Below are 26,863 nucleotides of genomic sequence, written 5' to 3' on the forward strand. Positions count from 1 at the left end.
GCAAGGACTATTTGAGAATTAACTAGATTTTTCATCATCACTTAAAATAATTAAAGGCACTCAAGCCTTGAACTCCATATGACAGCTGGGCATTTTTAATAACAAATATGTTTTAAGTGCTTATAATGTTCCAGATACAATTTTAATCAATGTGGGTGGATATGTGCTCAATTCTATATCTCATGTGAGTTAATCTTCATATTAACCCCATAAGGCAGATAGGAATAGTATCTCCATTTAACAGATGGAAGAACTGAGACTTAGAGTTTATAGAGCTAATAACTGGTGAAGCCAGACGTTGAACCCAGGGAGTCTGGCTCCAAATGCTGCTGATCATTGCAGTAATCAGTCCTGCATCTGACTGAGGTTTTCAATAGGAGTAGATTCAACCAGAGGTTAAAAGAGATAAGGACCCTGATGAAGCCTGGAGCAGCAGCTATGCTTACAACCAACCTTGTTAAACAATTAGCATTTCACAAAGATTTTCTCTACTTGATGAGGATCCATATTCCATTAATGCATGGAAGTGACAATGTGCCCCTTAAACCTAGCCTTTGGTAATGAATTCATTTATGATGAACAGGTTCATTTATTTGTGGCACCAAAGCAATCTAACTATGCAATGGGCTCCACAAGAGTAGAATAAATTGTGAGGGGTACATTCTCAGAGTGGTATGTAAGTACACCTAGAATTTCCATCTGCAGGCATTCATTCTCAGATAAAGAATCACGATCTTCATTATTTTATCAACAACTGCCCTAGGGGTTGCCCATTTCCTTCTTCCTTGAGAGGGAATGACGTGAACGTAACTGGCAATGTCTGGAAGGTACAGCTCGCCTTCCTTTCATTAACTCCTGGAAACCCAAGCATAAACTAAGACTAGTTCTAGGAAAGCATAAACACCCACAGGATAAGTATCTGGGGTGGGTGCTCAGCCCTTCTGGGTCCCTAGACTTGAGCACCCAATATCATCCTTAAACTCAGGTGAGAAGGACTACTGCCTTGAGCTCCATGCTCTAAAGGATTTCTCATATCATAAACACAGAAACAGAAAGATTTTTTTCTTTTTGTTCTTGAGAGTTGTTGAAAGGTTAATAGCTGGTTGAACATCATGAGGAAAAAGGAAAAGGAAACATAAGGCAAACAGGGATGTCCACATCAGAGAACAAAGGTATATGGGGTCAAGGGCAGGGGCAATGAAGGAGAAAATGGTAACTCATGATGTAGGAAACCAGAGAAAAATGGATGATTTTGTTTAAAAGTGGCCTCCCCAAGTCACTCTAAGTGAAGGGGTTTAGCAGATAGTTTTTCCGGATATCTGCACTCTCTCACTGTATTCTACTTGAATGATGTCATTTTGGAAGACATGGAAAATTGTGCGGGAACCTCAAGTCACAAAAGTAAGCTTTTGTGGGGTGAGGAGCTTGCTCTCCTTGGCTTCTTCCACCTCATCCCAGTTTCAGGTAGATCCAGTCTCCATCCAGGAAATCTAAGCCCTGGGCTCAGCTTCCACCCCAGCTCACCTTACCCTGCCCCAACAGGGTACAACAAATCCCCTACATATGAACAAGTTCCAATCTGAGAGCACATTCATAAGTCCAGTTTGTTCATGAGTCCAACAGAGTTACCTTAGGTACCCAACTAACACAATCAGCTATATAGTACTGTACTGTAATAGGTTCATAATACTTTTCACACAAATAATATATAAAAAATAAACACAAAAAATAAAGAAAACATTTTTAACCTTTTACTACAGTACCTTGGCTTAGATGGTAAAAAATCTGCCTGCAATGCAAGAGGCACAGGTTCAACTCCTGGGTCGAGAAGATCCCCTGGAGGAGGGCATGGCAACCCATTCCAGTATACTTGCCTGGAGAATTCCATGGACAGAGGAACCTGGTGGGCTACAGTCCATGGGGTCACAAAGAGCTGGACACGACTGAGCGACCTCCACTTTACTTTTACCTTGAAAAGTACAGTAGTACCAGGTACATCACCACTGCTTTTATGCTTGCTTTAGACTATCCTGGGCTTGAAATAAAGGTACTGTCCTACTGTACTCTATATAGTACTGTACAGTAAAGTACACAAAAGCATAACCACTTGTAGAGGACACACGCACATGACAATGTATGCCAGGCACGTGAACTAACTTATATGGTTGGATGTGCGAACACACGTTCACATCTTTGAAAGTTCATATGTAGGGGACATACTGTATGTGAAATAGAGAATCTCATGTGTGTACCCTCAGGGAAATGAAACTCAAGACCTGAGAGATTGGTTTCCTATAAGCACCTAATTTACAGAACTCTGAGCCTTATCTCCCAACAATGAATATCTGCCAAGAATCTCCTCCCATCCACAAGCCAGTGAAGTTAGAACTTGTGCTCTGGTTGCGTGTGGGCTCCCACTTTGTGTTGTTCCTTTCTCATAAATGCAGCCCACTCCACACCTTCCACAGACTCCCCTGTAGTTTGCATTTCTTGAACTGCAATTTCTCTGCTATTTCCAAATAAACTCAATTTCTGGTAGCTTGAGCTTATGTCCATTTATCTCTCTATTTAGGTCGACAGGTGGATACACAGACCGAGCCAAGGCATATCTTGCTTTCCAACTTTGTAACATTTAGATGTGTGGTATGCAGTCCTCCATTTGTACTCTTGCTATGTGCCCTCAAAAAATTAGGGGTGAGCCTGTTCCTATCTCTCTCGTGGCCTAAAAACATAAATGCACCTGTCAAAATGCCCAGTTTACTCCTGGAGTGTAGGTTTTTCTGAATATGCTAGGCTCATACACTGTGAATGCAGCTCTTCCAATCACCTATGGTGATATTTGCCTGGTGAGGCAGGGTTGAGGAGGGAGATTTTGCACACTAATAGAATCTCTTCCTGACTAGCTGAAACACTATGGAAAGTTAATCTAGTATCCAGTAGATCGGATACAGTGATGCTCCATCATTTTTTTGGTAAGATTTTTACCCCACTGCTATCTCTCAGAAGTGGATACAAGCTACTCCAGAGAATCTTCCCAACAATCTTGCATTTTTTGCTTTATCCCATAGATACTCCTTTTTACCCTATCCAACATAAAAAAAAATAAGGTCAGAGGACATGGTTAGGATAAATTATAGGTGTGAAGGGACAGCGATAGAGAAATTACTCGAATTTTTCCTTCTCCTTTCCATGCCCACTGCCACAACTCACCCTACACCTGGTCAGATCCTTTTCAACACTAGAGGTTATCTAAGAAAGATTCTCTGTACTCAGCATTCCAAAGTACTTCTGCTTTCAGAGGCATGGTTAGAAGCTGAGACTTAAACATTCTTCCACCACCACATAGTGATGGTTCTAAACTTCACATGCAGGTCTGTCTTCTCCATGACATTCACATTATATGCTTGGCTGAGTACCAGATAGGAGAGAAAACAGCTACACTTGAGACCCCTTGAACCAAAGCAAGATGCCATTTATTTTCCAGTATGTGTCTATAGGTGGAATGAATGCAAAGTCTTTCAGAATCTTCAAAAGACAAAAATAGATAAGGGATTTGGCAGGTGTTACTTACCTGGATTTCAAAGGGAAATCTGAGGCCATATCTTCATGATAGACAAACAAGATGCCACATAGAATAGGACCTCCTGGAGTGGACAAAATTGCTTAGCTACCTAAGAAATCACTGCATAATCAAGAGACAAATCACAAAAAAGAAGAAAGGCAAAGGTGTTAAACCTCTAGAATAGTTATTACAATTTACAAGGAAAATTTTTCAGACAAGGACCAGTCAACTGTTCTGAGATTAACATCACAAAAGGGCTTATATTCAGAGTACTATACTAGGCACTGTTGGCAGGAACAAACGTTCTCTTTCATTCTTTCCTTTTTAAAATTTGTAATAGCCCCTAGCAATGTGAGTCAAGTTAGAGAGCAACATTTCAACAAAGGTAAAATAATATAGTATATGCTAGGTACATATGGGCTGTAGAATTAAAGGAATTAGAAAAGCCTACAGCTTATTTTTGTATATGAGTAAACTAATCATAAAATGTAATGTCAGGGACTTCAGTACTGAGGTCCAGTACCTAAGACTCCGTGCTCCCAATGCAGGGGGCCTGGACTCGATCCCTGGTCAGGGAACTAGATCCCACATGCTGCAACCAAAGACCCCAAGTGTCACAACTAAGACCCAGTGAAGCCAAAATATATAAATCAATTAATTAATATAATTTAATAAAATATAAAGTCAAGAAATGCTGGGCTGGATGAATCACAAGCTAGAATCAAGACTGCATGGAGAAATATCAACAACCTCAGATATGCAGATGATACCACTCTAATGGCAGAAAGTGAAGAGAAATTAAAGAGCCTCCTGATGAGGGTTGAAGAGGAGAGTGAAACACCTGGCTTAAAACTCAACATTCAGAAAACTAAGATCATGGCATCTGGTTCTATCACTTCATGGCTAATAGATGAGGAAAAAGTGGAAACAGTGGCAGATTTTATTTTCTTGGGCTCCAAAACTCCCTGCGAACAGTGACTATAGCCACGAAATTAAAAGACACTCCTTGGAAGAAAAGCTATGACAAACCTAGACAGTGTATTAAAAAGCAGAGACATCACTTTGCTGACAAAGGTCTGTCTAGTCAAAGTTATGGTTTGTCCAGTAGTCATGTGAGAGTTGGACCAAGGCTGAGCACCAAAGTATTGATGTTTTTGAATTGTGGTGTTGGAGAAGACTGTTGAGAGTCCCTTAAACAGCAAGAAGATCAAACCAGTTAATCCTAAAGGAAATCAACCCTGAATATTCACTGGAAGGACTGATGCTGAAGCTCCAATGCTTTGGCCACCTGATGCAAAGAGCTGACTTATTGGAAAAGACCCTGATGCTGGGAAATATTGAAGGCAACAGGGGATGAGATAGTTGGTTTACATCACCAACTCAATGGACATGAGTTTGAACAAACTCTGGGAGATAGTGAAGGACAGGGAAGCCTGGCATGCTGCAGTTCATGGGGTCGCAAAGAGTCAGACATGGCTTAGCAACTGAACCACAACAACAGAGGTCCAAGTGTATATAAGACCTGTGCCTGTCCATCTTCTTCTCCCAGGCACATGTTAAGGCCCATACGTGAAAAAAGACTTCCTGTTCCTCTTTGCTTTCCCTGCTCCCCAATCTCTTAATGGGCACACTTCCAGACATAGATGAATGTAGCCAAGTACACCCACTGGCTTTCCTTCATCTCTTAGTAGATGAACCCTTTCCTTCCCCACCTCCAGCCATTCTCACTGTAACTTGGCTGCTTCATTCATCCTCTTCAGGAACCCTTTTTATTACCTCACCAATCATGGTGTCCAGGGGTCTCTGTTTCTTACCCTAATGATTTGGTGGTTTAATGCTATTATTTAACATATCCTAGACTACCCTAATACATATTTTGAAGCAAAAATACACCCCATGATCCAGTGGCTAAAACGCTGTGCTCCTAATGCAGGGGGCCTGGGTTCAAAGCCTGATCAGGGAACTAGATCCCACATGCCACCACTAAAGATTCTGCATGCCTCAGGATGCACTAAGACCCAGTGCAGCCAAATAAATAAATACTTCAAAAATGCACCCCAAAGTTGCAGAACAGTGTCCCAAAAGCAAAGCCTCCAGTTTGATTTCTTAAAGATTCTTACTGCCCATGTTGTTTCTCTGAAGTCCAGACTACTGTTTTCCAGGCCCTAAGTGAGTCAGATTCTGTACTTGCAATAAAAACCTTCACCATATTAGGTGATTTTAACACTCACTGGCAGCCTTAAATAAACTTGTTCCCCAAAATGCAAAGATATTTATCCTAAGAGTTAGTAGCAGGCCTCAGTATTCTATATTTAGAGATTTTAATCTTTGGCTTATTATAAAAGATAATCTGATTCTCTGGTCATACTTCACATTAGACTGGCTAGACTGGCTTCGTGAATATTTAGAAGCAAATTCCCTCTGGGAAAATAAAGAGGAAAAACTCATTCAAGATCATTACTTCGAAACAGCAAGACTCTTGTTTATTTCAGATAATAGAAGCTTTGGTCTCATAAAGGAAATCCTCCTATTCAACCAACAGTTCCCTCCCCCTCCCCCATTTTTAAACATTGTGATACCTCATTATTTACTTGATTCTTTCCTAGGAAGCTTGGAGATTTCACTTTTTTTTTTTTTTAATTTTTTTATTAGTTGGAGGCTAATTACTTCACAACATTTCAGTGGGTTTTGTCATACATTGATATGAATCAGCCATAGATTTACACTTATTCCCCATCCCGATCCCCCCTCCCACCTCCCTCTTCACCCGAGATTTCACTTTAAAAAAATAAACACAAATTCAAATTAATTTTCATTAAGGAACCTCATGAGAGTCCTTGGGATGACTGGAAACATCCTGGAGTTTTCTAAAGCAGAGTACAAAAGCCTTGAGGCAGGAGACCTAGCTTTATGATTTCAAAAAGTCACCTTATTGCTCTGTGCCTCCGTTTCCTAAACTGGAAAATGAATGTGTTTGAATGTGATGGTCCCTTCCCGTTCCAACAGGCTATGATTCCCAGCACTGTGAAAAAACAGGTAGGAAGTTCAATTCAAGAACTGTTGATTGAGTCTGACCCCTTTAACCACACACAGTGCTAGATATGTTGGGAGGGGAAAGGACATGTCTTCCATGCTACAGTAGTGGGGGTGATAAGGCAATGCAATCATTCTGGAAGGCAGAGTATGATAAGTATCTCAAAATGTGTGAGTCAACTTTCCTGCTTTCTCAGATTTCCAGGCTAGTGACCATCACTGAGAGTTTCTTTGCCGACTGAGAATCTTGCAAGCCTCAACATCAGTGAGCTTTGCTTAGACTTGGAGACACAGATGAAGGGAGAGATAGAGATGATACGTTCCAAGGTCAGGACACAGCCTGGAAGCTTATCATTTACCTCTGTCCTTAGAATACAGAACAACCAATGTCCCCATTAATAAGAGTTTCGGGTTGATCAAAGTTTTGCCACATCCATACATATAAATATCTCATCAGTCCTTACAGTATCTGGAAAATGCCTGGGGAAAATTCCTATTAATTAAGAATTTCTGGCAGTTGGATTTTGATTAACTGAGGTCTGTTTGTTCATCACAAGCCTATTATATCCCTCTCTACTGTTACTGCTGCTCAGATGCCCTTTGCCCAAAGAAAAGTACAATAGGTTGCAGTAAAGACTTATTACATCAAAAGACTTTCTCTCCCACCCATTAACACCAACATTTTAGGATCAAGGCTGGTACCTTATTCTAAAATTATAAAAATATGAACCAGTTCGAATGGGAAAATAAAATACAAATAGCCTCCTTTGAGTTAACTATACCACTTAAATCAAGTGAGACCTCAGATCCATCCTTTAAAAAAATAGAAAAAAGGAAACATCAACCACAGATAACTATTTTATCCCTCTACAGGCATTGAATATGTTTTCAGTTGGCACGGGAGGAAAGCACCCTGACACCTGGTCCTTTGTACGGCTGATGCTGTGAATGTCCCAGCTAAGCCTTCGCGGACACTGAGGAGTTGACAAGCTCCTAGGGGTTACAATTACTGGCTTGTAAACATTAATGAATTTTTTTAGAATCATTATCCAGATTTATTAGGACAATTTCCCAGATTAAAAGCAACCAAAATATAGCAATTAGAAGGTTCATCACACAGCTTCATGATTACAGGAGTCTTGTCCTAGATTCTAACAGACACTGTAACAAACAGGTTCATAAGGGCTGCAAGAACCACAGTCTACAACAGCAACACAAAAGCTATTTGTTGTTATACATTAGGTGCAGAGAGGTACTGTCTGATTCCACTTATAGGAGATACCTAGAATCATCAAATTCATAGAGTCAGAAAGCACATTGGTAGATGCCGGGGCGGGGGATGGGGATAGGGAGAGGGAACAGGGAGTTAGCATTTAATGTGGACAGAGTTTTGGTTTAGGAAGGTGGAAATTTGGGGAGATGGATAATGGTGAGAGTTGCACAGCAGTGCAAATGTACTTAGTGTAAATGCACTGTACAAAGATGATGAAGATAGTATGTTTTATATTGTGTGACTTTTACCACAATAAAAAAACATTTTAAAAATGTTACTTACGGTTCACAGTCACATTGCCACAGGACCTTTGTATTTTAAATAATTTAGACCCCAAGACTCCATTATAAGAGAGTCACAAAGCCAATGCAAAATACATAACTATAAATAAAATGGACACACTCAAGTTCTTCACTGCACTGACACTGAAGTGCGAAGGCCATTGACTGATCCATGCCAAGATCTGGACTTCAGTGAGACTGAGTGTGGGAAGGAGCCTGTGATCAGTCTGATGCCACTGTTGGCAACCACCCACTTGGCCCTCTCAGTCAATTTCATCCCACTCCTGTTGGGGCAGCTTGCCTTCTACCCAGATTCGACAGGGTCGAATTTGTCTCTATCCAAAAGTTATAACAAATTGACAAGTAAGGGGCACGACTCAATGGGCCCAGGCCAGAGCCTGGGGATACTGGTGACAATTAGTGTCACGTCACTACAGAGGCTTCCCACGTGGCACTAATGGTAAAGAATCCACCTGCCAATGCAGGAGACATAAGAACCGTGGGTTTGATCCCTGGGTTGCGACGATTCCCCTGGAGAAAGGAATGGCTACCCACTCCAGTATTCTGGCCTGGAGAAATCCATGGATGGAGGAGCCTGATGGGCTACAGTCCATAGGGTGGCAAAGAGTTGGACACGACTGAAGTGACTTAGCATGCAGACAAGCACTAGAGGTAGAGCTAAAGTGGAAGAGATTGGTAGCCAGACACCACTGTTCTCTCTCCAACCTTTTAAAAATTATATATAACTACCAAGCGGCTTCCCAGATATACATGTAGCACCAACACCCTACTCTGAAAAAGAATAGCAATTGACAAATACCTTCTGAAGTCATCTAGCACTATAGGTAAAAGACCAAAAAGCTGACTGAGTTCTGTCTCAAGATCCCCAGGTGACCTTACACAGTCACCTCACCTTTCATCTGCCGCTGCTGCTGCTGCTAAGTCACGTCAGTCGTGTCCGACTCTGTGCGACCCCATAGACGGCAGCCCACCAGGCTCCCCTGTCCCTGGGATTCTCCAGGCAAGAAAACTGGAGTGGGTTGCCATTCCCTTCTCCAATGCATGAAAGTGAAAAGTGAAAGTGAAGTCTCTGAATCGTGTCAGACTCTTAGCGACCCCATGGACAGCAGCCTACCAGGCTCCTCAGTCCATGGGATTTTCCAGGCAAGAGTACTGGAGTGGGGTGCCATTGCCTTCTCCACACCTTTCATCTACTTAGCCATAAAATAGAAAACTCCTCCCCTGCCTTACCAGAATGATGTTAAGATGAATCAGACAATTTCTCTAAGGTATTCTAAGATTCCCCAGCGAGGGCAAGTCCACAAGCATTATAATTAGAGTCACTGCACCTCATTTCAAAGAGGAGGAGAAAATGAATAAAGAAAGGAACATGTGGGCACTGAGTCCAAGAACTCAAAGAGTATATAAGCTCCTTCTGTAATCTGAGGCAGGTTCCAAGAGAGGGAGACTGACATGGTGAAGTCACACAAGAGTTTGGTGGTTAGGACATGGTCCCCAGATATTCAGAGTCTTCATATTTGTCTTTGATGGTGTGCTGTTACTTTATTACAATCATCTTAAAGATTTGGATATGTAAGCACTACCAAGAGAGTGGCAAGTACTTTGATTATGGCTTTTTGGTCCTACCATAGTGGGGTTAACTGGTCATCAACAAGAGTGCTGAGTTCAAATTTATGTGCTTTAACTTATTTGCATGCTGTCAGTTGTTCCAACAGTGGAAATTTTGGCTCTCCCTATAACTGGATCATTATTGAGGACAGGTCAGGAAGGGTACTGTCTCTTTCAGAGCTCAGCATTGGCAGGACGTGTGCCCACTAATCTTAAGAATGGGGACACAGGGGACTTCCCCAGTGGTTCAGTGGTTAAGACTTCACCTTCCAATGCAGAGTATGTGAGTTCAATTCCTGGTCGGGGAGCTAAGATCCCACACACTTCCTGGGCAAAAACCCAAAACATATAATAGCAGCAATGTGGTAACAAATTCAATAAAGACTTTTAAAATGGTTCACATCAAAAAAAAAAAAAAGAAAGAAAGAAAGAAAGAATGGGGACACAGAAAATGGAAGACTGGGTGAACTTATCTGAAAAAATGTTATCTAAAAGATACACACACACACTTATAGAGGTACATAAGAGGGCAGAATCAGATGTAGTGAAATCTCAGTAATGTCGGGTCTTAGATTAAGAAATGAGGATCCAGAGACCCTGAAGCAAGGGACTGGGCCCTCTAAGAAGGTACTATAGAAAGCTTCTTAATGGCTGTTCTTAAGTGCCTTTTCATCATTACTATCTCTTCAATAGCTCTGAGAGCCCTTTTCACTTCTCTTGACCTTATTTCAAACTACTGCCTGTGCTTAACTGGAGAACCTCCTACTCAATAAATTGCTTCTCCTCCCTCTTCCCTGGCCAATATAAAATCAATTGTTGCTCGACAGACTGCTTTGTTGCCATTTCCTCAAAGTCCCCAAGGAAAGAAACGCACCTTATTTGTACACACATTAACTTAATTTCAGTCTCACCCACTCAAGCACAGCACAATCCTTCAAACTCGGACCCTAGCCCATTTGCTACTTGGTGTCCATGGCAACCACCGCCAAGCTGCTCAGAGAGAGCTTCAAGGAGTGGCAGTAAAGTGCATCTCCCAACAGAGCCCTTAGCTCTTAACAGGGGGCAGCAGACCCATCTCTGAAGCCTCAGGCATTGGCTTTCATTAGGGGAGGGTAGTGTTGTCCAAGGCTCCTCCTCAGAAGGGTTGTGGGCTGCTTCTCACACTCAACCTGTTGAAGATAGAGCATTAATTGTGAAATATTGAAACTAAGTGAAAGTGATAGTCGCTCAGTTGTGACTCTTTGTGACCCCATGGATGGTAGCCCACCAGGGTCCTTTGTCCATGGAATTCTCCAGGCCAGAATACTGGAGTGGGTAGTCATTCCCTTCTCTGGGAGCTCTTCCCAACCCAGGGATCGAACCCAGGTCTCCTGCATTTCAGGCAGATTCTTTACCATCTGAGCCACCAGGGAAGCCCAAGACTAAGTGAGAGGGCAGATTTTGCCCACGACAACTTCCCCAGGAGTATTCTCCTCCCATGATTCTGTCCACTGCAGCTCCCACCACACCCCTTGCTTAACTAACGACAGTCACAGATTTCAACACCCCCGGAGACAATACACATGAACGCCTAGCCACTTCCTAGTGGTCCCTACCACACGGTGACCTACAACTCATTTTCCTCACTTTCTTAACTCACATCAAGAATGCATGCATGATAATCTTGCCATCAAACTATATTTTTTAAAGAAAAAGAGCCATGTTCATAATGGTCCAGGAACTGGAGGATTTATGAGCCAAGAGAAAATGGTATTGTTTCTCCAAATATAGAGAAAGCCGTTCAGTCTTCAAACTGTTTTCATGAGTTCCATATTATTGGCTTTGCTCAGGGAGCTTAGCTGAGAAGTTGTCAGATGGAGATGAATTTCCCTTTACTGTACTCCAGAGGAAATGGGGATGGTTTCATTTGCAATCTCATTGCAACAGAACCCAACATATCGAACAAAGTTTTGTTGTTGTTGTTGTTTTTGCATACAGAGGACTAGTTCAGACTCAGTTCTTTGTGGAAACTGGAAAGAATCCATTACCCAAGTGTTCTCTTCATAGAATCTACATAAATAAGAATAATATTTGAAGTGGCAGAAACAAGTGAATGCTTTTATCTTCTTAGCTGTGTGAGAAAAGGAAACAGAAGGCTCTTATGCACAATCCTTTCCAGTAGAACTGCTGAAATGTAGATATGGTTTCAAGCTGTCCTTGAAAGCAAGACATTCCTGTGTGTGCTGCCTGGGTCTGTCATCCCAGATAAAAACTAGTAGCAAGTTTAAAGAAAAGGTGAAAAACAAAGAAGACATGGTTTTGCCTGCAAGGAACTCATGAGTTCACAGAGAAGCGTCAGGTAGACTGATGATCATGGTCTAACTGCAGTGACAGAAAGGAACAAGATCCTAATGGGAATGCACAAGAAACACGCCTGACTTAGAGACCCAGACAGCTTGTTCCTGATGACTTGTTGAGCTGAGTCTTCAGGGGCCAATAGTTCACCTGGTTAGGTGAAAGGGGGTGGAAATTTGTATTTGCATAGATATGACAAGCTCCCTTGTCAGAGTGAATGCTAATAAGCAGTGCCAATTAGAAAACGGAGAGTAACTCAGATGTTGTAAAGCAGAATGGTTGAAACTTGATACCAATAAGAACACAGACTATAAAGGCCAGAACACAACTCTATCTTTCATCACGACTTTTTGATCCTCAAGAAACGGAATTTTTCCACTAGGAAATATAGTAGCATGATATCTGAAATGAGAAGGTTCTGCTTAGAGATTAAACTACCCCATCATTTGATGATGAAGAAACAGAGGTGCTGAGAGAGAGACTAATACATATAGCAGCCACACAAGCAGTGAGTGAAAGAGAAAAGATTTAAACCCAGATCTGATTCCAGTGTCCACCTTCCTCGCACCACACCATCCAAGACTACGCCAATACAGGGACCAAACAGATATCTACATATGGACTCCCTTGAAAAGGCCACCTGCCTTCTCACCCCCATCCCACTTGCCACCCAACTACCTGGAATTAGTGTTTAGGTTAAGAGTCCATTCGTAAGAAAACATACTGCACCAGAAAGATGACATTTGAAGTCAGTATAAAGTCTCATCTTTTTTTCCTTGCATTTGGAGTTCTCTTTTTTCTCATCATCCAAAAACAGTGATTGAACACCTGCATACAGGGCACTGTGCTGAATGATATACACACTAATTAGTTTAAACTGAGGCCCTGCCCTCAAGTACTTTGAGTCTAATTGGGACGGCAGGACATGTGCCTAGTTTGGGAAAATAATCAGTAGTCTGAGGAAAGGATGAGAGGTAGAAACCTTGTAGAAATTTACGAGTGGGAGTGATCACCAGACAAGCAAAGTAGAATACAGGCTTCCTGAGGGCAGGGTGCTTGTCCATATCCCCAACACCTAAAACAGTTTGGAACCTAGTAAGTGCTCAATAAGTATTTGTTGAGTTAAATAAATAGCTTCTTGACATTTTTCAGGGTGGGGGGAGGGTAGTCCTGGCATTTATCACTTGGAGAATAATTCCCAGTCCTCGGTACACTGCGAACTGTGGCTTTTGCTTATGGTACACCACACAAACTCCCCAGGGAGATGTGTAGCAATGAATGCACAGCCTATGGCTTAAACCTTTGCAAAATCCTTGCAAAGCTGTGCTCTCTGCCACTCCATACCATGGATGCATGTTTCCCAGGGGTGAAGGCTAATGTGGAGCCAGGGTTTTTTGTTTATTTGTCCCTTATGACCTCAAGCTCTTTTCAGCAAAAGGCACAGCCCTTTGATAGCAAAGCAGTTCTGGGAGACACGACTCCATTATGTGCTGGCTCATCTAACAAGGCAGAACGCAGATTCTGATTTAAAAGCAAGCTCCTTTAATGAGTTTTGGTTAGGCTTAAAGGATAAATAGTTGTGATTACTGTCAGTCGGCATAGGTTATAATCTCTGTCTTAGATGCTTATATTCCATTAATGGGGACTCAAATGGGCATCACAGTACAATTCCCTTTAAAGAGTGGAATCTGGACCAAAAAAGCAGCTTCAAAAACAGTCATTTGTGCATCCCCAAATGGTCAAGTTCTTGGTCTTGCAGGGTTTTGTACTGGGTTATGAGTCTTTCACTTATTTTTATCATTGTACAGATTCTTATTACTGTTGGCTGCCAGAGCTTGGGAAGAGATAGGTAATTAGAACATATCAGAACAGTGAAGGGAAACCAAGCATTCACATAAAAAATGAGAAGTTAAAGCTATCCCACTCTCACTGTAGCTTACACTAACCTCGTGGTACCGCAGTGCTGTGCCAGCACGTAATTTCAAGTCAAAGATTTATATTAACACGAGTGGAGACGGATCTGATTTTGTAGTGCAAAACGCTAACCGTGTGCACTCTGATTTCTTCCCAAAGCTCACAAAGCCGAAATCCCTTTCAGCTCTGCAGGCGCACCTCCTAAGAAATTAGAACATCACGTACCATCACACAGATACGGTGCTGAACATCCTGCCAACTGTCATCCTCTCACCTCTCGAGGGGCGTAGTTCAGAAGGTACTTGGTTTACAGCAGAGTAGAGGGAAAACATAAAAAGAGGAACACGCCTAGCATGGCCATATACGCTAAAACCACAACTCTGATTAGGAGACTTTCCTGGATTAAAGCAAGAATAAATACCGCCTTGTAGAGCTTTACACATTTTTTTTTTCAAAGCAGTTTTGCACAGCATCTCCTTCAATCCTCTGAGGTTGGTAGCATTCATAGTGTTTTCTCCATTATGTAGATGAAAAACGGACATAAGGTTAAATAACTTGCCTGAGATCACAGAGGTAAGAGCACTGAATTCTCCTTGTTTCCAAAAGAGCTATGCCCACTCTATGTCTAGAAGGACACATTTGGACAGCAGCCATGGAAGTCTTGCTAAACCATCTTAACTATGTCCTGCCCCAGTCAGCTCCCCTGCTTTTGGAAAGATATGGCAAATAACCTTTACTTTAGGCTTGGGCATTTCTCTTTCCCCCTTCATCACTCTGTTTCCTGAAAGAACAATTAAGATCCATCTGGGACTAATTATAGCGATTCTTGAATTTGAACCTGCAGCCATTACCCAATTGAGGTCACTTATTTTAAATTAACTTGCCTGGTCAGAACACAGGTTTGGTTATCTTCAGAGCCCAATGCAGATAGGCACCAGCTCACTCAGACTTTTAATTAACCAGCTAAATAACCTGCACTGTGACAAACTGCCTATGATGTGATGGAGTCGTTCATTTGCATTCAGACAAGGATCAAAATGCATTGTCAGAGCTTCAGGGACTGAGTCCTAGAAACCTTCACACAGTCTCTTGTTCAAGGCTGTGAGCCTCTTGCCTTTGGTTCCTTCTAATTAGTTTTCCTGTGCTTTTGTTCACATTATCCAACATTCATCACAAGTGCAGCCTGTGATTAAACAATGACAACTCGTGTCATATGCTGATAGGGAATCGAAAATTGGAGTCATAATCTTATGAACCAAGCCTACGGCTTTAAGAAATAATTAGGGGAAACCAAAGGAAAATTCCCAGGGTGTCCCACAATAAAGGAGAATTTCCAAAGATTCAGGCTATAACTGCTCCTCACTTAGGTAATAATACATAATAACAGGAGGTGCTCAGTCTTTATTGAATTGGATCCATGGTGGGAGCTGATCATTCCACAGGAACCACGATAGCTCTTATGATTAGTAATTATTATTATGACTGCTCACACTTAGTGATTGGGCTTGGAGTCAGACACATCTGATTTTGACTCCAGGCTTCACCATTTCCTGCCTGTGAGGCCTCAGGCAAATCAGCCAACAGTTCTTTGTGCTTCAGTTTCCTAACATGGAAGATGAAATTGATAATAGTGCCTAACTTGCAAGGTTGTGGTGGGGATTTGATGAAATAAGACATGTTAAAAAAAATCACTTTCCACAGTGCCTTGTACACAGTAAGTGCTCAATAAATGTTAGCTTATGTTTGTTTTCTGTCCTATTCTACCACCAGACCTTGTCCAGGGCATCTTCCCACCTGGGATCCTCCTTCCCTTCTCTCTGCCAAAAACAATTCCCCACATCATTCAACATGTAGTCTAAAAGATATCTTCCTCTCCAGGGGGAAAGCCTTCCAACGTCTGAACTTGGCCAATGTCCATCCCCTTTACTTTTCTAGATTTTGTATTATTTTAAATGACACCTTCGATCTACTGCTTCATAAGCAATGTGGACTTTTCTCCAGGGTGTACTTAAGCCTTCCATGTTAGAAACCTTAAGTACCACATTGGTGCCATACAATGGGGGTACAAGTTGAGTAAAGAGAGAGGGGTGGGGGCTTCCTGGTGGCCCAATGGTCAAAACTCCATGCTTCCAATGCAGGGGGCCTGGATTTGATCCCTGCCCTGTCAGGGAAGTAAGACCCCACATGTTGCATGGTGTAGCCAAAAAATAAATTAAATTACTTTACAAAAAACAGACATGGAGGCATAAAGGGAAGTAATATTGCTTCAGCCCCCTTATATCTTGAGCCCTCTGCTGGGAATTCTGCATTTATGCCTTACAATAACCATAATGCAATAGGTGTCATTATGAGCCCTACTTTACATATGTGGGAAGTGAGGCTCAGTGAGGGAAATGACTTGTCCAAGGTCACTCAGCTACAATGAGGAGAAACTGGTGTTCTAGGACAGTCTGATTCCATAGGCCACTCCCACCACCATCACACTTTACTGCCTACCTCATTATTTTTATCAACTGCAGTGATGCAAATCAAAGCAATATGTAGATAACAGAGTGCGACATATGTGACATAAGGTCACTGCAGTTATAGCAGATGCTATTGGTGCTCCCCCCGCCTCCTTGATGGGCACTAGCCTTTTTTATACATGCCAACAGCATCCTATCGTCAGCACGTGCTATTCTCACTTGAAGTCAGATAAATCAGACAAAGTCAGATAAATCAGCGTTGGGGAGGAATTAATCCTCCTGACAGAAGCTACCAGCCAGTGGTGAATGGGAACTGAAAGACACAGACTTCAACTTCCTGGCCCTTCAGACAGGTGAGCAGCAGACCACTCCCAGAGGTGCTCAGACCCCCCTGTTCATCCGTGCACCTGTGCTGGCTTCTTTCCCTTTGCTGTCTCATGTCCTCACTCCCCTATCCACGCATCCTGGAATCACTCCCCAGTGAAACCACTGGTCCTCTAGTCTCTGTCTTAGGCTCTACCCAGAAATTCCTCCTTTGGCACCTCTCCCAGGCGTATGTGCAGGTGTCCCCAGGCTGGCCCCTGCCTGCCCAGGGCTTCCCAGGGCAGTTCTCCAAGGGTGTACCCCATAAGTTCAATATCTCCCTTCCTACTCCTTTTCATGAGACTCAATCATGGACGATCCTGCTTTTAGTTTTTCAAAGTGCATTTATTATCATACGGATAGCTAGTTCTTTAAGTTCGGTGCGCATCACAGTAAACTGTGTGTTGAAACGCAGACTCCAGGGTCCTAAACCAGACTCTGTGAATCAGACTCTCGGAAGAGTGCTGCCCGGGTACTTGCATCTTCACAAACACCCAAGGTGATCCATGCCGCCCCAAGGTTGAGCCTCCAAGGAAGGTGGATTGTGTTCCTTAGTGTTGTCTCTACCACCACAGCCTCTGTGAATTCAAGTGAGAAAGCCTTGAATAGCCATGCCTCCCTTGCTCCTGAAATGAAGCGTAGATTGGCCAAGTCCAGTTGTTACTGTCAGAGTGGGGCGATCCGAGACCCCTGAGTAATGGTGTAGACATCCATCTTACTGACCGTGCCAAATTTCTGCTCTCACCCCTCTCACTGTCCCCCCGCCCCCATTCTCTTCTGAGGTAGAAACACTGTGACGCCTACACATGAAAAGTTAGGTGATGACCTGCACTTCTTTGTCTGTGGGCAGAACCATCCCCTGTCTCCCCACACACATCTTCTTCCGAGACACACTTTCTATGTGGTTTGAATTCATGGTCCTGATCAATGTTGGAGGCAGGACAGTGGCAGGTGGCAGTGTGAATTACTTTGCTGTCGGTTTACCCCCAGTTCAATTCACCCCTCTGCTCCTAAGTGCAAACCTCAGTTCCTTCCCTGTACCTCCAACCCAGAGCCAGACCAGTGCCCTCGATACCCCTCCACACCAAGTTCTGATGTCTCTCCAAATCCTTCACCCCATAGCAGCAGGAAACTACATCTCTCCATTTTAAGAGTGAGGACATAAAATCAGGGAAGGTTTCACGGAGGAGGCTGCATATGCAGTGTGCCTTGAAGGATAGATGTGATTGCCACAGAGGATAGATAGGGGAAACATCGCAGTAGGAATAAGGAAGGGAAAAATATAACTAAGATAGGTAGGATAAGCATTGGGCACTGTGTTAGGAGCTGTAGACATTGATACAGCATTTCATTTATTCCTCACTGCAATTCTGTGAGGTAGGTACTAATGATACACCCATTTTACAGACAAGTTCATTGAATCAGAGTTTAAGTTAACTGCCCAAAGTCACATAGCTATTAAAGGGCAAAGTAGGGACCTAAACCCAGGCAGTCTAGCCTATACTCTTGACCACCCTACTTCACTGCCTCTCAACTATTATGTTCCCTGTTTTACAGCTGGAAAACTGAAACTGAGAGGTCAAGTAACTTGCCTAATGTTTCACAGCTTGGACTTGGCAAAGCTGGGATGCACTGCCCTTAGCCGGTCACCTTTTCTTTACTATATAACCACTTATACGCCTTCTAACTTAGCTTTTCCAGTGAACCATATCAGTCACAATTTCTTATGGAGCCAACCCTGGCTTACCATCACAACAAATGCCTACAGTTGGTCCAAATAAAAATCTTCCCTCTAGTGTGTAAGCACTGTAAAACAGCAAGACTCTCCTGAAATCAAGAGAAATTGCCCTCTGAAATACATCTCTCTTTGTTTTCAAAATAGCATTCTCTTTAAGTCACCTGTTTGTCAGGCTCCCACTTATAAAAACCACAGGAAAAAAATTCTTTAGTTGGAGACAAAGTCTTTTCTCTCTCTAGCAGGTTATGAGTTAATCATCTTCAGTATGCGGTACATATTTCTGTTCTCACACTTCTCCTGATAGGTTATAGTTGTCTCTTAACTTGGCAATCTTTCCTACTCTATTGGTGGGATCCTCAGGCTAGGCATCAGGTTCTGGTGACCTCTGCCTCCCCAGGGTCTGGACCCAGGACTGGTACAGAGCAGGCCTTCAACAAATGTTCACTGAAAGAAGGAGTGAATGAAATGTGGTTAAGAGAAGCAGCCTTTCCATCCACTGGGTACTTCTGAGTCCAGTGGTATGCAGGTAAACTGACTTTCAAGGTGGGGCGGGGGTGGAGTCCTAATTTGTAGTGTTGGCTAATTTCTGTGATGTATTGGATTACCTCTAAAAATTCATTTGGGCTTTTCCATACCATCTTACAAAAACTCAAACTAACATTTTGGCCAGACCAATAAATATTTCCACCATGACTGACTTCAAGCTATCAATAGTTTATTGTATCAGTGTGATCACAAAAGTGCATGAGCTATCAGATGAGGAAGAGAATGGAAATTCAAATAGCGAAAGTGAAAGACCAAACCACACATTTGCAAATTAGGAGAATTCTGTGTTTTACAGCCCAGAAACTAAGCTTCTATCATTTGTCATCCATTTGCAAATTGAGATAAACTTAAACGACAGGGCTCCCAGAAGAGAGAAACTTGCCAAGTAAGGAACTATCCTGAAAACCAAAGGCCCAGGAAGCATACTGGGTTTCTGAGATATATTTTCTTTTATTTGAAAATGAAGACATGTTTACTTGCTTCCTTCAGCAATCAGAAAATTTCCCAGAGTAGGGTGTCAAATGTTGGAAGCGTTGCACATACAGAAAATGCATTCACAGAGGCAAAATCAGGGAGTTCGAAGGAGAACATCTCATTTTCCACACCCCATGTTTCTTCCTCTCCCCTCCCAGCTTAAAGGCCTCAACATCCTGGGATGAACCTGGGTGTCTAAAACTCTACCCAAAACCATCCATAGTTCGGCTTTGCACAGTGTAATGGAGCTAATAAGTAAATGGTAGGATTTGAATCCAAAACCACCTGACTTCAAGGTTCACAGCTCTTTCTAGAACAGCATCTTTAACAAATACTTCTTGTAAGCTTTCAGAGTGATTCATATCACATCTATGAAGAGTTTTAAACTCTTACAAGTTTCAACTCTATCATTTCAAGTGAGATACTAGAATTCTTGATTCTGATAAATATCTACAGATGGGAAAGTATGGGTCCTGGGCCAGTGAAGGAAGTCTTGCGATATCCCGCCCATATCCAAGTGGTTGTGGCTGGAAAAAAACACATGTTGGAGTGACTACTCAGCCTTATGCCGGATGATGCCTTTCCTTTTTTCTTTAATCCAAGTAATGAATCCAGTGGCACTGCCAAGCCTTCTACTCACCACCTGTACAGTCCTTCAAGTAGGTCTTGAGATTCAAGATTATAGGGCTTTGGGTCCAATTATACAACATCTACAGAGAAAAGAAAAAAGATGCAACTTGATATTTAGCATAAAGTTGTAAATATTAAAACAAAAGTTGTAAGTGTGAACATAAAATAGTTGACAGTAAACTTCATAAAAGAATGCATAAAGGACACTGCTATTTAAAATATATTGTTTAAAATAAGTTATCAGTGATTTAGGGAGATAGCTGATACAAAATACAGAGACTACAAAAATCAGACATATGGCTATGTTGAAGAGAAACCAACGTTCTTTCTTGCTGTATTACTCTAGGTTGAATACTAGTTAAAATCACCCATACCTCACCTCCTGGGAAAAAAGCCTGCCGCTGCTGCTGCTAAGTTGCTTCAGTCGTATCTGACTCCGTGCGACCCCATAGATGGCAGCCCACCAGGCTCCGCCGTCCCTGGGATTCTCCAGGCAAGAACACTGGAGTGGGTTGCCATTTCCTTCTCCAATGCATGAAAGTGAAAAGTGAAAGGGAAGTCGCTTAGTCATGTCCAACTCTTTGAGACCCCATGGACTGCAGCCTACCAGGCTCCTTCGTCCATGGGATTTTCCAGGCAAGGTTACTGGAGTGGGGTGCCATTGCCTTCTCCAGGGAAGAAAGCCTAGAGTATTGCAAATAGAAATAGGGTGCTGTGAAAGGTCTTCTAGATGAGATACTTTAAGAAAAGACACAATGTTTGGAAATGCATCATTTTACTGGAAGTTAGGCTGATGAAAAAGTCCAGATGTTTTAAGTATTTATTATTTGCCCTATGACCAAGAACTCTAGCTGATCAAAGCTGCTGGGCTTCCTAAGTGGGGCAGTACAAGTAAATTGCCTTAGGAAAGCCTTTGTAAGTTTCCACATTTGTCATTTGTACACAGTCTGGGGCATTATCTGCTACCTCCCAAACTGTCCATCATCTTGCTCCTTTACAAGACTCATGACCCTTTGAAAGTAGATGGGGACACTCTTAAGATTTGAACCATAAGGCAAATAAAACTTCCTTTGGACAGGAAGACATGATCTACATTCTCTTCCCTAAAGACACAGCTGCATTAAGGCAATATTCGCCACTACTCCTGACAGTACACCAGAGGATTTGCAGTAACATCTGGATGAATAGATTTTGTTTTCACACAGTTGTATTTTCTCGTATGTAGTTTCATGGATATTATTGCTTTGGACACTACTAAATTTAAGTAAACAAGCAGTTATAGAGATAAATATCAAGAAAATGATAGTATTGTGGGGTATGTGGATAGATCACAAATTGTTAAGGAAATTTCTGAGGATATGAAATTTGAGAAATAATGTTTTAGGGTTAATACAATGAGGCATTCTCAGCAAGATCAACATGTGTTGAAATGGTCTCTTAGTCCTCCAGGCAAGAATGATCTGTTGCTCCTGCAACTTAGTTGTGGCTATTTATTGCCTCTTATTCATATGTTCTCATTGCCTCTCCCGCTGTTTAAGTCTTCTGCATATTCTATTCAGTCACAGTGAATGTAATATTGAAGTCTGGGAAGTGAAACTTCCGAAAGACATGTTCTTGGGTGAAACCTTTGTCCTCTAATCCTCACATCCTAGCATTTTATTGGATGCCATATTCAATTGCCTTCTCTCTGCATAAGCTTTCCCTGTAGACAATATACATGCTGATGAGATTTCTCGGTTGTCCTCCCATTTTCCTTCTTTGTGAAAAGCTTCAGCCTTTCTTTTTCCATCTGCACCCTCCCCATCGCCATTAGACTGACTCTGGTATGGGTGACTGACTCCTCTGCTTCACTAATCCAGCACATTTATTCAAGTCAGATGCCTGCAATATGGAGCCCTGACATTCAGTGTGTGCAGACTGAGATTATTAGAAAAATAATTCTAAAGAAATTGACTTCTGATATATGTTTACTAAGACTAAAGCAATTTAGTAGCTTGGGGTTTTCATTCAAGAAAATGAACGGTTTTTATCATATCTGATGGAAGGTTTCTTCTGGGAAGTCTGGCATATTCTGAGGCTGATTTCTGCTACATATATCAGAAGTTAATTCCTTTGGAATTATTTTTCTAATCTCAATCTGCTGAAATTAGATAGGTTGCCACAGGATAGCAGTATCTTCTTGTAACTGAGGAAGCAGAAAAGGGAGGGCGACTGAAAAAAACGTCTTCTCTTTGAACACACACACACACACACACACACACACACACACACACACACACACACACACACACACGTGATCTAATAGTTTTTTCTTAAAGAGAAAATATCTATACAATGGATAAATCTGATGAATTAACGCCAGAAACCTGCTTCATCTCTCTCCCCAGCCCTCCAAACATTCTCAGGGTACCTAAATCAAAGAGAAACAGATTAAGGTGAATAGCAAGGCATGTTCTGTACTCAAAGCAAGATCAATCTTTATACATAGATCCTTTTTTGGCACTGATGTAGAAAACCCAAACATGGAGATACTTAGGTCTGCAAATAACCTAATCTGCATACCAGATGGATCTAAGGGGAAAAAACATAGACACTTTTCCACACATACATTTTTTTTTTAATGTGAGCATAGAAAAACAGATGCTTTTGCTCCCAAAGGGTCTGTGGGCCTCTCTCAAGTAGGCTTATGGAGCAATTTAACTTCAAATTTCTAAAATTATGCAGATTAAGCATTAAATTGGAAAAGAAAGGGCCTCTAGAAAACCAACTCAACATTTTCTGAATTATTTTTAGCTGCTCAATAATACCCAGCTCCCAATTTCCCAGAGAAGTAGATGGGGTGTCAACAAGGGGATGTCTCCCCTCAGTGGGTCGACTATGATTCCCTGACTTCTTTAACAAATAATTTAATGCTCTGCTATATGCATGGTTCAGTGAGTTCGTATATAAGAGCTTTTTCTCCTGTGAATGAAACTATTGTCTAAGTCTCACTGAATGAGGATTGTGGCACTTTTTTCTTTCAGGTCCTATTTGTGGGCATAAAAATAAATCTCCTTAAAACAATGAATTTTATCTACATTTCACACGTGTTCCCTTCTTGCACTGATCATATCTGCCATTGCATCAAGCCATCCATCTTCTCCAACAAAGCTTAGAAAGGCACAGCGAATATACAACATGGATTTGGGAACTGGGTAGTTCCTCCTGAAATTTCACAGTAGACTGTAAAATGGCTTTTATACTTGAAGTTCTGAAACTAATTCAGGAAGAGCGATTATAATTGCTATAAAAGCAAAGTTGAATATTCTCTTGGTTACCAGAGTCATTAAAGAACTGAGGGTACAATTTATGCCTTGTTCATTTGTAACAGATGAAAAGAAGAAAGATTTAAGACTAACTGAACAAGAACCGCTGTCATTAACTAGTTCATTTGTGCACAGTATTACACACAAGCCTTCCATCCCACCCTTCTTCCCACAAGCCCTGCACCAAAAATTCAAGAAAAGGAAAGACAAGAGCAAAACATGACACTTTTGGCAGTGAGGCCTCACTTAGCTCACATCAGTAGGATCGTTGCTGTCCTATGTAAGTAAGATTTCGAGATAATTGAAATGTATTATCTTAGGTATTGGGACTTTGAGCATTTCTGATGGAAACCATCCCTAAAATGTATTCTAATTTCCCCAGGTTTTTCAGCAGAAATTACTGAACACAGCAAGCCATACCCTGATGACTCAGACACTCAGGATGAACATCCATGATTATACTGTAGTACAATGTCATCTATTTTTTTTTTTCCGGACTCCTCCTTCCTCTTTAAGTCAGTCTGTCACTTCCTCTGTACCTCATTCTAACATCTCTCCCCTCTCTCCATAGACACCTCCTTCAATTTGTAGCTTTTCATTTACTGTGAACTGGAAAACCAAGATTGGTAGGAACTGTAAGTTAAATAAGACTGAAGAAGGCGCTGAAAGTAAAGATGAAGAAATAATTACAGCCTTTAAGTCTCTGTGACACCTAAAGGTTCCTATCTTTAGATAACTTTCCCATCTCTTCCAGTTTAAGCTTAATTTCAAAAGGGTAGTACTGTGAGAGAGCTACATTCAAATAAGTGAGTTTGTTTGACACAGACCATCTGGGCATGGGTTAAAGTGGGTATTGTAATAGCTTCCAGTTTTTCTGAAACTGAGAAACAATATCTTAGTACATGACCCCTCTCCACAGTTATTTAACCCCACATCATTACATGATGCACATCCCAAACTCTTTTGCAGATGTTATTCAGTTTGATCCTGACAACACTGCTGAGATAGGAAAGGCCAGGCTCATGGTCCAAGATTACAGATAAGGTGATGGAGGCTGGAGAAAGTTAAGTGATTTGCCTATAACCAAGCTGAGTACGTGACAAGGTTGGGCACCTGGGTTCTCTTTGAGGGGCTCATCTAACAATACTTATGTTTTCTATGGCTCCCTCTTGTCTTCCTGATTCTCCAAAGGAGACTAAAGCCTGCGTATGGCGAGACAGACTTACTCTGTTTCCTTTGGGCTCACTTCTTTCTTTCTCTCCAAGCTCTACCAGATGTCTTAGGAATCTGACTCATTTTTCTAACAGAACTCAAACCCCCCTGATTTTATTGTGTTGAAGGTTGTCAGGGAATTAAAAATTCAACAAATGTATGGTCCCAACTTGCCATCAAAAGTTAACAGATGTCACCAGGAAGGGTGTTTTTTGCCAGCGGACACTGAAGAATACATCCCAGCAGATACCTAACAGCTCATTTTATGTCATGGCAGTGTGAGAAATCACCTCCTCAAGACAATCATTAACCTTTCATTCCCTCCATAAATAATCAGTTGGATATGTGGCTTATATTTTAAATTAATTGAAATCAGCTCTCTCCCTCTCTGGACTTGAAATGACTGGAAATAAGCATGCTATTTACATATGTGTTTCCATTCCTCTATCCCTCCCAGCAGACTGTGGACGTCTCTTCGTCCTCTTCTCTAAGAACCTAAAGTCATTATTGACATTTGACATTTAGCACATATTAAGAAACCATGTAATGTACTGCCAAGAGTGGATTCTGAAGGTACACAGACCTACGTTCTAAGTCCAGCTTTGGTATTTCTTAGCTATGTGGCCTTGGGTAAATTACAAAAATTCTCTTTGGTTGAGATTCCTCATCTGCAAAATGAAACCAGTGGTACTTAAGCTGTTAAATTGTTCCAGGGAATACAGCACCTAGCATAGTGCTGACATATACTAGGCACTCAGTTACGGGTAGCTGGTTTTAATATTATCATTATGGCCCTTTATATGTAGTTCTGATTTGAGATGTATACAACATTGTTGTTTTCTCCAGTTGTTCTTAGACTCCTGACAGCTGTGTCCGTAGAAGAATGTATGATGATGTTTAATGGCCCCTTATTTGCACAGGTTCCAAATACGATATTCATACTTTTGTGTTATGTTTCTAGAAGAGGGCTCGTAAAGCAAAATTAGCTTCAAGCTTCTGTAAAACCTGGTTCTGCCTCTGGTAGTGTCTTTAACCTCTATTTTATCCCCCGTCCTGTTCCCACTCCCATATACTACTCTGCACATAGTCAGTCCTCAATAAAATGACATTTTATAAAATCCTTAATTAACCAGAATTTTTCCAGTACCTAACTGTAAGGAAATAAGCTTATGTCAGGTATTTCGTCAAAAACTTCCAACTGCCAACCGATACAGTTAGTTGGAAAGTACTCAATCCACTTATATGTTTTCAGATAATAAAAATGCGCTGTGTGAACTGTAAAACTTGGTGTCAATACAGTGTTTCTCATGAAAATTAGGCTAAGAGTGATGACCTTAAGGCACGGTTTCTCAGCCTCAGCACTACTGACACTTCAGGCTGGATAATTCTTTGCTGTGGGGGCTGCCCTGTACAAGGTCACCCGTCCCAGATAGGACAACCAAAATGTCTCCAGGCATCACCAAATGTCCCCTAGGGGAAAATCCCCTCCCCCACAGCCTAGGGTGTCATAGCACCAAAAGAGGTACAGATGTTCACAAGTCTTTCATAGGAAAAGGCAGGCATGCATTTTAGGATAGTTTTTTTTTCCCCTCAAATCACTTCTGCTAGAAAAGTTTTCAATAAGCCAAAGCAACCTCGATTAACCTGAAAATCCCATTAACCCCATTCCCTGTGTGTTCTATTCCCTAAGCATTCCAGATAAAGAAAGAAAAATGTACCATACATTCTATTTTCTAATTTGTATGCAAAGTTCAGCCCATTTTCTGGCTCAGCAGCTAAGTACAGAAATCCAGTTCATGGGTGAGGGCTCATCAGCTTCATCACTTTTGCCATCTATTTTAAGTGACACTGATGCTACTGACCTGGAAGTTTAGAGAGCTTCTTTTGCCCCTGTTGTTGACATTTTTAGCTTTCATATTAGCAATTCGTCCTGTTATCCTCTGCCTGAAAGTAAAATGCAACAAAAAGCAATCTGGCCCAATTCACTATGATTTACTGTGTATAAAAGACCTAACACTTTGTCAATTATTTAAAAGTAATTTGCTGTAGCCATCCCAATGATTGTGCAATTGAAAAATGTCCTTGAGTAAGCAATATTTATTAT

General features: G+C 41.6%; 1 protein-coding gene across 6 annotated transcripts in view; it reads left to right on the forward strand.

Annotated features, from left to right (window-relative positions):
* GRIA3 (glutamate ionotropic receptor AMPA type subunit 3) overlaps nt 1–26,863 on the forward strand; it is a 292,905-nt gene that overhangs the window by 150,881 nt on the left and 115,161 nt on the right. The gene's annotated exons all lie outside the window — the stretch shown is intronic.

The sequence above is a fragment of the Cervus elaphus genome, chromosome X, assembly GCF_910594005.1.
Source record: "Cervus elaphus chromosome X, mCerEla1.1, whole genome shotgun sequence".
NCBI classification, from domain to species: Eukaryota; Metazoa; Chordata; class Mammalia; order Artiodactyla; family Cervidae; genus Cervus; species Cervus elaphus.